This window comes from Alligator sinensis, unplaced genomic scaffold (assembly GCF_000455745.1).
Source record: "Alligator sinensis unplaced genomic scaffold, ASM45574v1 scaffold836_1, whole genome shotgun sequence".
NCBI classification, from domain to species: Eukaryota; Metazoa; Chordata; order Crocodylia; family Alligatoridae; genus Alligator; species Alligator sinensis.
In genome coordinates this window covers 29,520-41,617 of record NW_005842667.1, presented here as the reverse complement: position 1 = coordinate 41,617, position 12,098 = coordinate 29,520, and positions in this window count along the sequence as shown.

Below are 12,098 nucleotides of genomic sequence, written 5' to 3'. Positions count from 1 at the left end.
GCTAGTAAAGCGACCAAAATGCTGGCTTGCATCCATAGATGCTTCTCAAGCAAATCCCGGGACGTCATTCTCCCCCTGTACTCGGCCTTAGTGAGGCCGCAGCTGGAGTACTGTGTCCAGTTTTGGGCTCCACAATTCAAAAAGGATGTGGAGAAGCTTGAGAGAGTCCAGAGAAGAGCCACGTGCATGGTCAGAGGTCAGGGAAGCAGACCCTACGATGACAGGCTGAGAGCCCTGGGGCTCTTTAGCCTGAAAAAGCGCAGGCTCAGGGGTGATCTGATGGCCACCTATAAGTTTATCAGGGGTGACCACCAGCATCTGGGGGAACGTTTGTTCACCAGAGTGCCCCAAGGGATGACGAGGTCGAATGGTCACAAACTACTTCAAGATCGTTTCAGGCTGGACATAAGGAAGAACTTCTTTACTGTCCGAGCCCCCAAGGTCTGGAACAGCCTGCCACCGGAGGTGGTTCAAGCGCCTTCATTGAACACCTTCAAGATGAAACTGGATGCTTATCTTGCTGGGATCCTATGACCCCAGCTGACTTCCTGCCCTTTGGGCAGGGGGCTGGACTCGATGATCTTCCGAGGTCCCTTCCAGCCCTGATGTCTATGAAATCTATGAAATTTAGGAGCACAAGAGGGATGCCATTTTCTTTAATTTTTCACACTGGTCTAACATGAGATTCAAGTCAGACAAAAAAGTGCTACCACCTCTCACCCTCAGGTGCCCTTTTCTCAACTTTTTTTGCAGCATACATGTTTCTCCCATGTTGCGTTAGAATCATACTCATAGAATCATAGAACACTAGGGCTGGAAAGGACCTCAGGAGGTCATCTAGTCCAACCCCCTGCTCGAAGCAGGACCATCCCAAACTAGATCATCTCAGCCAAAGCTTTGACTAGCCGGGTCTTGAAAACCTCCAAGGATACAGCTCCCACCACATCTCTGGGTAGCCTATTTCAGTGTTTTACTACCCTCCTAGTGAGAAAATTCTTCCTACTATCTAACCTCAACTTCCTTTGCTTCAAATTAAAACCATTGCTCCTTGCTCTGTCATCTGCCACCACTGAGAACAATCTAGCTCCATCTGCTTTCAAACCCCACTTCAGATACTTGAAGAATGCTATAGATCCCCTCTCAAAGTCTTATCTTCTCTGGACTAAATAAGCACAGTACCCTCAGTCTTTCCTCATAAGTCATGTCCCCCAGGGTCCTGGCCCTTTTTGTTGCCTTCTGCTGGACTCTCTCCAATTTGTCCACATCCTTTCTGTAGGGGGTCCCAAAACTGAACACGGTACTCCAGATGTGGCCTCACCACTGCTGAATAGAAGGGGATAAACACTTTCCTGGACCTACTGGCAAGACACCTGCAAATGCAGCCCAGGATATCATTAGCCTTCTTGGCAACAAGGGCACACTGTTGGCTCATACGTACCTTGATTGTCCACTGTAACTCCCAGGTCCTTTTCTGCAGAGCTGCTACCTAGCCAGTCAGTCCCTAGCCTGTACCAGTGGATGGGATTGTTCTGTCCTAAGTGCAAAACTTCGCACTTGTCCTTGTTGAACCTCATGAGATTTCTTTTGGCTAAATCCTCCAATTTGTCAAAGTCACTCTGAATCATAGTCCTACCCTCCAGCATATCGACTACTACCCACAGCTTGGTGTCATCTGCAGACTTGCTGAGGGTGCACTCTATGCCATCTTCCAGGTCGTTGATGAAGACACTGAACAAAACTGGCCCCAGGACCCACCCCTGGGGTACTGCACTTGATACCAGCTGCCAACTAGACATTGAGCCATTGATTTCTACTCTCTGAGCCCAATGCTCCAGCCAGTTTTCTATCCACTTCACAATCCATTCATTCATCCCATACTTCCTTAGCTTGCCTGCGAGAATGCTGTGGGACACCGTGTCAAAGCCCTTCCTATAATCAAGGTATAGCCCATCTACCAGTCTCCCTGCATCCACAGAACCAGTCACCTCATCATAGAAGGCAATCAGGTTGGTCAGGCATGACTTGCCCCTGGTAAATCCATGATGACTGTTCCTGATCACCCTTTTCTCCTCCAAGTGCTTAGAAATGGATTCCTTGAGAATCTGCTCCATGATTTTTCCAGGGACTGAGGTGAGGCTGAGTCTGTAGTTCCCTGGATCCTCCTTTTTGTCTTTCTTAATAATGGGCACTATGTTTTCCCTTTTCCAATCATCTGAGACCTCTCTTGATCACCATGAGTTTTCAAAGATGATGGTCAATGGCTCTGTAATCACATCAGCCAACTCCCTCAGCACCCTTGGATGCATCTCACCCAGCTCCACGGATTTGTACATGTCCAGCTTTTCTAAGTAGTTCCTAACCTGTTCTTTCAGCACTGAGGGCTGCTCACCTCCACCCCAAACTGTGCTGCCCAGTGCAGTAGTCTGGGAACTGACCTTGCCTGTGAGGACTGAGGCAAAAAAGGCATTGTGCACTTCAGCCAACTTGAGTTGAATGAGTTGAAGTCTGCTTCTCTAAAGTTTAGAGTTGGTCTACTACCAGCTCCTTTGTGTCTTGAACTGCCATGAACTGCACCTTACTGGAGTGCCTTGTCCTTTCAGTAATTGACAGAACAGATTTAGCATGGTCAGGAATCTAAAATGAAGTGAAAAATAGTTGACCAAAAATAGGAAGAGAGGAAAATAAGATGTCTGATGCTCAGGACAACTGCTCCTCAGTTTCATGGATACAAATTGAGAACAACTCCACTGATGTTAGAGTTGCTCTAAAATTGCATTAATTCAAATGAAATACTTATTTAGTAGTTGAATCTTACATTTTAGGATGTACTCTATAACTCACTAAAACCCTGACACAGTCTGCTTTCTTTATTGGCAAAGCTAAATGAAGCATTATTATGTTTCCTATGAAGATCATTTTCCATCTGTATCCTATCAGACACTGTATTTTGTGTTAGATAAATATGCTTGTTTCTTGCAAACAGATGAGCATGAAATACAAGTATGCCTAAAGTTAAATTCCAACATAAAAGACAAAAAATATTCACTAAAGCCTTCATCAGTCCACAAATAAAATTAAAAAGATGAGAAAGAGCAAAGACAAATTCAACTAATTATTTTATAACAATATTATTAGACTGAACACATAATAATTAACACGATAACAGATCCATTGCACTGCATATATCATTGTTTATCATTAGAGAAGTAATTGAGAAAGTTTTGTTAATATAATTGCTGATTTTTTTTTAATCAGACACAGAGCCATGGATAAGCATTTTGTCAAGAAGCTGGAGTAAAAGTAAATATATTAAGTATCAAGAAACCTTGATACTCAGTTGTGATTCAATAATGCAGGTCTTCCCATTTAAATAGCAAGGAATTCAGGGTATGGCCTTGATTTTGAAAAGTGCTGTACTCTGCATGCTGTATCTAAACAATCTTTATACTGATTATGTATCCAGAAATATTTGTAACAAAAGTTATTTGGGCCCAATTCCAGAAACTGGAATAGTCATATTCCATTGGACAAGACACTGCTCTCAATGTGTCTTCAGCTACACAAATGTAAAACACAAACATGGATCTCTGTATTTTATCATCTTTCTTCACAAAAAAAAACCATGTTCCTTGCAGATGCCCTCTTGTGAACAAGCAATCCTGACAACTTATAATATTTAAAGGGTCCTACTACAGTTTTTGCAGGAATGAAGGTATTACTTTCCATGTTTTGAACACAGATCGGGTCATTCTATTTAAATTATATAATATTTGCTTTACATTCTCAACTGGATATAGAATTTTTCCCCACTTCCTGTCCTTAACCAGTAGCATTCTTTGCATTCAACATAGTATCCTGCTTGCAACAATTTGGCTTCCATAAATGGGGTTCCACAAGTTATTTTACTCATTCAAGTTCATTTTCATAGCACATCATAAACATATAACTAGCTCTTTAATGACAAAAGACATATGCCCTTCATACTCTTTTCCTTAGTTTTCTATTTTAGCTGCTTCTTCAGACCTCCTTCTTTCCTGCCAAGGCTATAAATTCATTTGCACCTATACTAGTCATGCTAGCTAAGTTTGTTCAATATTTTTATTTATTCATAGGAAGACCAGGTGTACATACATACACACATACACACACATATACACACACACACACACACACATTTTACACACACACATTTAGTGTGCAGTAAGTGAACCCCAACATTTCATTTTCCTGTATGGAAATCTCAACGTTCTTAGGATCACAGGAAAGTAGGGCTGGAAAGGACCTCCCAAGGTCATCTAGTTCAGCTTCCTGCTCAAGGCAGGATCATTGCTGACTAAACCATCCCAGCCAATGTCTGTCTAATCCACTTTTGGTAGGGTAAGAGTTATGTTGTAGCCATGATGGTCCAGAAACTATGCAGGATGCAAGGATTTTTTTAGGGTGATACCTTTTATTGAACCAATTATGCAGTTGCGATAAAGTTAGACAAGCCAAATGAGCTTCATCCCAGGGTCCTGAAGAAAATGGCAGAGGAGTCCAAGAGCCTTTGGCAATAATCTACATGAAGTTGTGGGAAAAGGGCCAGATACCAGAGGACTGGAAAAGAGCCAGTGTAGTGCCCCTCTTTAAAAAGCCAAAAAGGAAGGCCATTTTCAAGCATCTGGAGAAGGAAAGGCTGATCTCAAGCAGCCAGCCAGCATGGATTTATGAAAAACAAATAATGTCAAACAAACTTGATCTCCTTCTTTGCAAAGTATCTACCTGAGTGGATGAAGGGAGATAATGTATCTTGACTTCAGCAATTCAGTGTTATTGACTGCATAGGGAAGTTGCGGACTCTCCATCACTGGACGTGTTCAAGAAAAGGTTGGATAGCCACTGGTTGGGGATGATCTAGGCATAACTATACTTATTTTCTACCATGAGTATTTCCCAAGCTTCTGGGCTTTTCTGGTTGTTTCCACCCCATACCTATCCCACCCGTTTTTTTTCTGCTGTATATGTCAGAGTGTTTTAAAAGCCTCCCTAGAGGTGTGAGCTACAGCTAAGGCTGGGGACTTCAACTGAGGTGTGTTGATTCTGCTGCTAGGAGCAAAGCTGGAGGTTCCTACCTAGAGGGTGTTGCCTCTCTGCTCAGGGTCAGACTAATCACAATATTTGGGGTCAGGAAGGAATTTTACCCCATGATCAGATTAGTATGGACTATGGAATTTTTTACCTTCCTCTGTAGCTAGGAGCATGGCCCTCTACCTGGGACCTCTAGCGCATATATTGACAGCCTATTATAGAAGTAGGACACTTGCAGCTGTGGCTCCCCTGTTTTACCTGTGGCAGGTTAGAGTAGCAGGTCTGTGTTGTGTCAGGGTTAAGGATAGTCTTACGTAAAGTTTAGGTTATGGTTGTATGGGACAGTTTAAATAGGGATAATCCTGCCTTAGGCAGATGGTTGGACTAGATGACCTCTGGAGGTCCCTTGCAGCCCTACTTCTCTATGAGCACATCTACACGAGACACGCTACTGTGCAGTAGAGCTAATTACTGCCCAATAAGCGTCAGTGTCTACACAGGCAGATACTTACTGCACAGTAACTGGCTCCAATTGCGAGTAAATTTGCTACCTGCAAATACAAGTAGCAAATTTACTTGTGCTTAGTAACTGTGCAGTACTTCACATGTAGATGCCTGAACAGGAGCAAATGTGCTCCCAGGCAGCCAGGCAGCAGGGACTGAAGATTGCTCTCTGCCCCCAGGAGCTGCCTGCTGCTGGGGCAGGCTCCACAACAAAATCCAGGAGGGGACAATGTCCCCCTGCTCCATGATCATGAGGCCAGAGTCCCATGCTTGCCAAGCCCCATGATTGCAGGACTTGGCCGGGACATCTTTCTCTCCCAGCTCCAACTCCACAGTTACAAACCTGGCACTGGAAGAGAAGAATCTTCCAGTGCCAGCCCTGTGACCATGGAGCTGGTGCTGGGAGATAAGGATCTCCTAGCTCAGGTCCCATGACTCTAAAGCTGGCACTGGGAGATAAGTATGGAGATAAGGATCTCCCAGCCCTGGCCCCGCAGTCACAGAGCAGGGACTGGGAGCTTCCTGCTGCCAGGGCAGAGGGACATTGTCCCCACTCAGGCTCTGGTGGTAGAGCCCCGCCGCTCCCCCCAGCCCCACCTTCCCCCAGCAGCTCCTGGGGAAAAGGAGCAATCTCCCACCCCCTGCTGCCCAGGAGCCCATTTGCTCCTCATCAGGGATCTACATGTGCACTACTGTGCAGTTACTAATCATAACTAAATTTGCTACTTGCATTGCAAAGGCTGGTTGCAGGGCCAAAGAGAGTGGGAGCAATCTGCTGCTAGGAGCAGCAGATCTACTCCCACATCCCTGCATGTGTAGACATGTACCTAGGAAAGTTAACTCTTGAGTAGTTTACTCAAGAGTGAACTGCTCCCGGATTATTTGCACATGTAGATGTGCCCTATGACTATGACTGTAAGCTTTCAAATATAAGACATTTTTTATCAGGTCTTGGCAGAAGAAAAAAAGAATGGAGTTGAGTAGACCTGATGAAGAATAGCTTGCATTTGAAAGCTTGTCTAACTTAATCCCAACTACATAGCTAGTCCAATTAAACATCTTACCTATTTTTTTTAAGTTTCCAAGGACAGAGATTTCACAGCTTCACTAGGTAGCCTTTTCCAATATTTGACCACCCCCGTAGTCAGAAAGTTCCTCTTAACCTCCAACCTAAATAACATGAAATTTAATAACATTAAACTAAAAATTTCCCAGATGCAACTTTGGACTTTTTTGCAGCTCTGTTCCCTATGGGAACTAACTTATTTTCAATAGATGAAATAAAGATTTTCTTCAGTCCCTGTTGTGTCTTCCTGATGATAATTCAACTGGCACTAAAAGTAACATAAGGGTTTGTTAAGCCTAACTGCTAGAAGCAACAAGCAACAATTATTCTGTTAGAGTTTCAAGTGACTGTTTCCATGGCAATAAGTGAAGCAGACAGAACCATAGCATGTAAGGCTAAGTCTGAAAAAAGGACATTTTGATTTTCCTCACTATTTTGTTGACCATATCAGTAGACAATTGTGATTTTTATGGAATGTCACTTTAAGGGCCTAGTTTAGCCCTGCTTTGTTAGGAACTTCTCAGTTTCCTAGGTTTAGAAAGTTTTATTTAGGCATTGTTTGTTTATAAGGCCATCCTTTATGAGATGAGATGAGATGAGATGCTATCACCATCCCATCTACCTTTCTCTCAAGTACAGGCTGAAGTAATTCCTTGAATTAATTCCTGTTTGAAATACAGCATATCTTTTAGAAAACATCCAGTCAAGTTTTAAAAATTAGAAAATCCAGCAAAAACCTTGGTAAACTTGCTTCAGTGATGTATTATCCTAACTGAAAGTTAACAGGTGACTTGATAAATTAAACATATTGGACTCCACAGTGTCTGTTACTATTTTAAAAAAAAAAAAGGTTTTCAGACTTCCAATATTTTCCTGGTTCTTCTGAGCCATCTACAGTCAACATTCCTCCCAAATTATTGACACAAGAACTGTAAAATACTTCAGAAGCAGTCACACCACTTGCAAAATACAGAGACAATATCATTTCTATTCTTACTTAAGATTCCCTTGTTTTTATTTTCAAAGATCATGCAATAGCTCCCTTTCATCAAATCATTACCTTGGTAACTCATTTCAATGCCCAACCTTACCTCCCACCCCCAAATAAAGGAACTATTTTAAAGGATGGATTTTCCACCCAATATGCTCACTCTATATTTGAATTTCCAACTCTCTGTTAGGTTAAACTTATATGGATACGAGGGTTGATTCAGAGGGGCCGTATCTACACAAGATGCTGACTGCACAGCAGCTCATTACTATTGTGCAGTAACTCGTTACTACTGTGCAGTTGCAACGTGCAGCACAAAGTGTGATGCGACACTACTGTGCAGTAGTAATGAGCTACTGTGCAGTCAGCATCACCAAGAAGCCTTAGGGTGATGCTACTGTGCAGTAATCCTGGTTACTGCGCAGTCATTTAGTACTTGTGTATGCAAGTACTAAATGACTGCGTAGCAACAACTGCACAGTCAGCGTCTCATGTAGATGTGGCCAGACAGATTCAAAAGTTTGTGTTGATTTTTTTCTTTTTTACAATGTACAACCATAGTACCACCCTTTATTACCTAAACTTAGTTCTAAAAAGCCCATACAACTGCCCATATCAAAATCCTTTTAGTAACTTTTGTCCAGTTAATTGTCTTGCCACCCTAACTCATCCTCCACTCCTCAGATGTTTCCTCAGCCCATTGTTACAGAACCATACTGTCACCTGTGCCATGTCCTACCATATTTTTTTAGTACAGATTTTAATAGGTTGTTCTGAAAAAGGTATCAATGATCACATTTGATTTCTGAGGCTCCAGTCTGTTCCAGGCACTGGGTCCTACTTCCACTGAAGTCAAAGAAATTTTAGTAGGCTCAAGCCCTCCATTGTACACTCCTGATTCAGCAATACTTGAAGATGCATCAAGCAGCTAGGGAAAGCATATATGAGGGAGGAAATCATAGGGGCACAGGGCAGGAAATGACAAAATATAAACCAAAACACTAGCACTAGTCAAGAATTTGGGAAAATTAAGGCAGTTAGATTCAGTGCTGTGAAAGGTTAAGGCGACCCTGATCTCCATCTTAAATCACTACCCGCATGCTGCAACTTCCACCTTCTACCCACCTGTCAGATTATTTACTGTAGTTTAAGAAGGGTCTTTAGTTAGACTAAAAATAAATAAATAAATAAAATCAAAACATTTCTAATAAAGTGAATCATTTTATTGCTTCCACCAGGAAACAGGTTATGGGTGGGATTTTTCCATCTATTCATCCATAATATAGTCATGGTAACTGTCAGATTTGCATCAGAAGTGCAAGAAATCCAAAAAGTCTTTCCACTGGTGAAGTAATAGTATTAACTATTGCCTAATTATTGCCATTCAGACCTATTTATGTTAGGAGTAGTGGACCAATCCCACCAAGAAAACTATAAACCTCCTTGAGTTAGGGAGGCCACTAGATACATAACAAGAGATTCTGAGGACAACAAATGAGAAAACAGGGATGTGTGGGGGTCAAAGGTTAATAATGAGTGGTACTACAGGGCAGACACCAAGCAGAGCACACCAGTCAGTGCCCATTGCCCTTTGAACAAGCCCAAGGAGCCACTGGATGCTCCCCAATGAAATTCTATCCAGAGAAACCAGCAGAGGAATGATAGGAAGATGGCCCCACTGCCATCAGAGTTCCCCCCTAGCCAGGGCTCCTTTCCTGGTCTGACGGATGGCAGCTGGAGTTAGAAGGAGGTTGACCAAAAGGGGCTATGGATGAGCTGTGCATAAAGAAAAGATGAGCGGAGAAGTGCAGCCAGACCTCAGGAAGAGGTTCCTGAGGAGGCAGTGGAGGGGCTGCAGTCTGGAGCACTTGGGGTAGGAGTGCACCAGGGTCTCCCTCTGTCTATAGAAGTGGCAGGTATTGGGGGTTTCGGTGACACATGCTTGTGGAGATAGCTCCATGCAGGAGCTGCCTGCCTAGGTCCCCAGTGGCTCAGGGAATTAGGGTAGAGTATAGGTTGGCTCACTATTGACTTTCAGGAACATGAAGTTCCTTGGAACAGGAGTAAGTCTCACCCCCATTTTCCCCAGGAATAGAATGAGCCAGCAGCTCTTAGAAGTAGACTTTTTACTTCACAATAATTAGGCTCTATTTTTTATGGTATAAATAGATAAATCACATATCACACTAACACTGAATTGATCCACTGGGCAGTCTTATCTAATTATTAATATATGTGTCCTGAGAGTTTACATAACACTGTGCCAAAGGAAAATTGGAAGGACCATAGCAACGGACTGATTAATAGATGTAATTGATTAAACAATTCAGAATGAAATATTTTTTACACTAGTAGAAAGCAACTCCAGAAAAGCATAAAGACTGCTGGGACTGCCTGTGTGTGTGTATAGACAATGTAGCATTTTACAGGCCTTCTAAAAAGACAAAATGGTTCCCACAGAAGTAAATTTTTTCTATCCTGGACAAGGCCAGTGATGTGCATCTACATATGGGCTTTACTGTAGAGTTGACCAATTAGTTCCATAGTAAAATGTCACCATCTACACATACACCAGTATTAGGGAGCAGTAAATTAACTCAACCATAAGATAGTCCTGTTGGAGAGAGTACTTAACTGTCCCAAAATGCATGTGTAGACAGTGACAGGGGCTGGGGCAGGAGGATGCTAAAGTGCAGAGGCTGCCTGCCACATGACTCCACACTTTAGCATTCTTGTGCCCCAGCCAGTCCTTCCACCATCCAATGTCACTACCCAGAACCTGAGGCTGAGCCCCCAACCCTGCTGCCAGCCCAAGGTTGCTCTACCCCAGCTCAAACTAATGCTGTCCTAGGTGCATATTGCAGATGCTGCACCCAGGAGCAGTTGACTCTGATGCAAACTGCACAAAAGTTTATAACTTCACATTAACTGAAAGTGTAGATGCACCCACGTATACTTGGCCAGATCACTGAAATCGATGTGGGTACTGTGGCAACTTCAATGTATTGTACAGGTTTGGAAGAATAATTTCTTCTTAATTTAATTGTAAGAGAAGCAAAATTCTCAGTGGGCAGTTTTACTTCATTTTATTCCTCTTTGGGCTGAAAATCATTCTGTAAACAAATCCAAGAATATATTGACAGCTGGTGATGCTGATAGAAGTATTTGTACATGATCTTCTCCCAATGCAGTCCCCATCTGGTGTGACATCTCCTCTTTAAGTTAAAATACACTCTGTTATAAGACACAAAAAAGTACATTTGATTCCTTCATATATTTCTGTATAATGTCCAAATGTACCAGAAGTCAAGCTAACATGTTTCCACAAAATTCCTCAGATTGGGATAATTTGTCATTTTCACAATAATTTCCCCAATATTTTATAGTCTTCCAATGCTGTTTTAATTTTCAAAGATTATAGCTCATGTCACAGATTGGGGAAAGAAATTAAGAGACAATTTGTGAAGCTGAATACATGTTTCATGATGATCTGATTCACATACCAAGAGTTTTCTTTGGATATTTGTATAGTTCTACAATTCCACTCTAGCAACAGTGAAGATGTTAACAGAAGGATACTGACCTGAGTCTCAAGAATCTGGGTTCATTTTCCAGCTCTCTCATAGGATTTCCTATGTGACCTTAGGATTCATCTCTGCCTGAATTCCCTCTGCATCCATAATATAATGCTCTATTTCCTCCCCCAGCCTTCCCCTGCTCCAACTTGTTCCATCTAGGGTCTAAATTTTCAGGGCATAGATTGCCTTTTACTGTATATATGTAAAACTCTGTTAGCGTAAAGATATAAAAATCTTAACTGGGGGTCTCTAAACATTATGGCAAGATAAGGATTATAATAGTCGGTAAGCTCTAGTCGATGCAGGAATGTTCCAGTGTCCTGCACAAATATCAAGGAATGCTCCAGTGTCCTGCACAAATCTCATTGGGTGCCTCCTGCAGGTTATAGACTACTAACTCAACTTGAAAAGCTGTCAAAGTAATACCAAACAAAGCTATTTTCCTGACCACAGCAAGGGAAGCCCAAGGCTTTTCTCTTACTGCTCCTCTCTACCACCAGAGGAACCAATCTTTTTCCTGAAGGTCATTCCCAAATGAACCTTCTCATCCCTTTATGGGAGTTATCTGACTTCCTCCCATTTGGATCTGATAACCAAACAGGACTGGCTACCCAAGGCCATCTGGCTGTAAAAGGAATAGATCACACTATGAGATTTAACCTGTTGGTTAAAACAAAGCCAAAAGTTTTTGCAACCCCATTACCTGAAATATGTTAAGCAGGGGTGGGCAATTATTTCGGGAGGAGGGCCGCTTACTGAGTTTTGGCAAGCCATCGAGGGCTGCATGACAGACAGCCGGGGCAGATAAATACTAATTTTCTAAATTTTTAGGGGCCCCATGGGCCAGATAAAATGGCCCGGCAGGCCGCATCTGGCTCGTGGGCCGCATTTT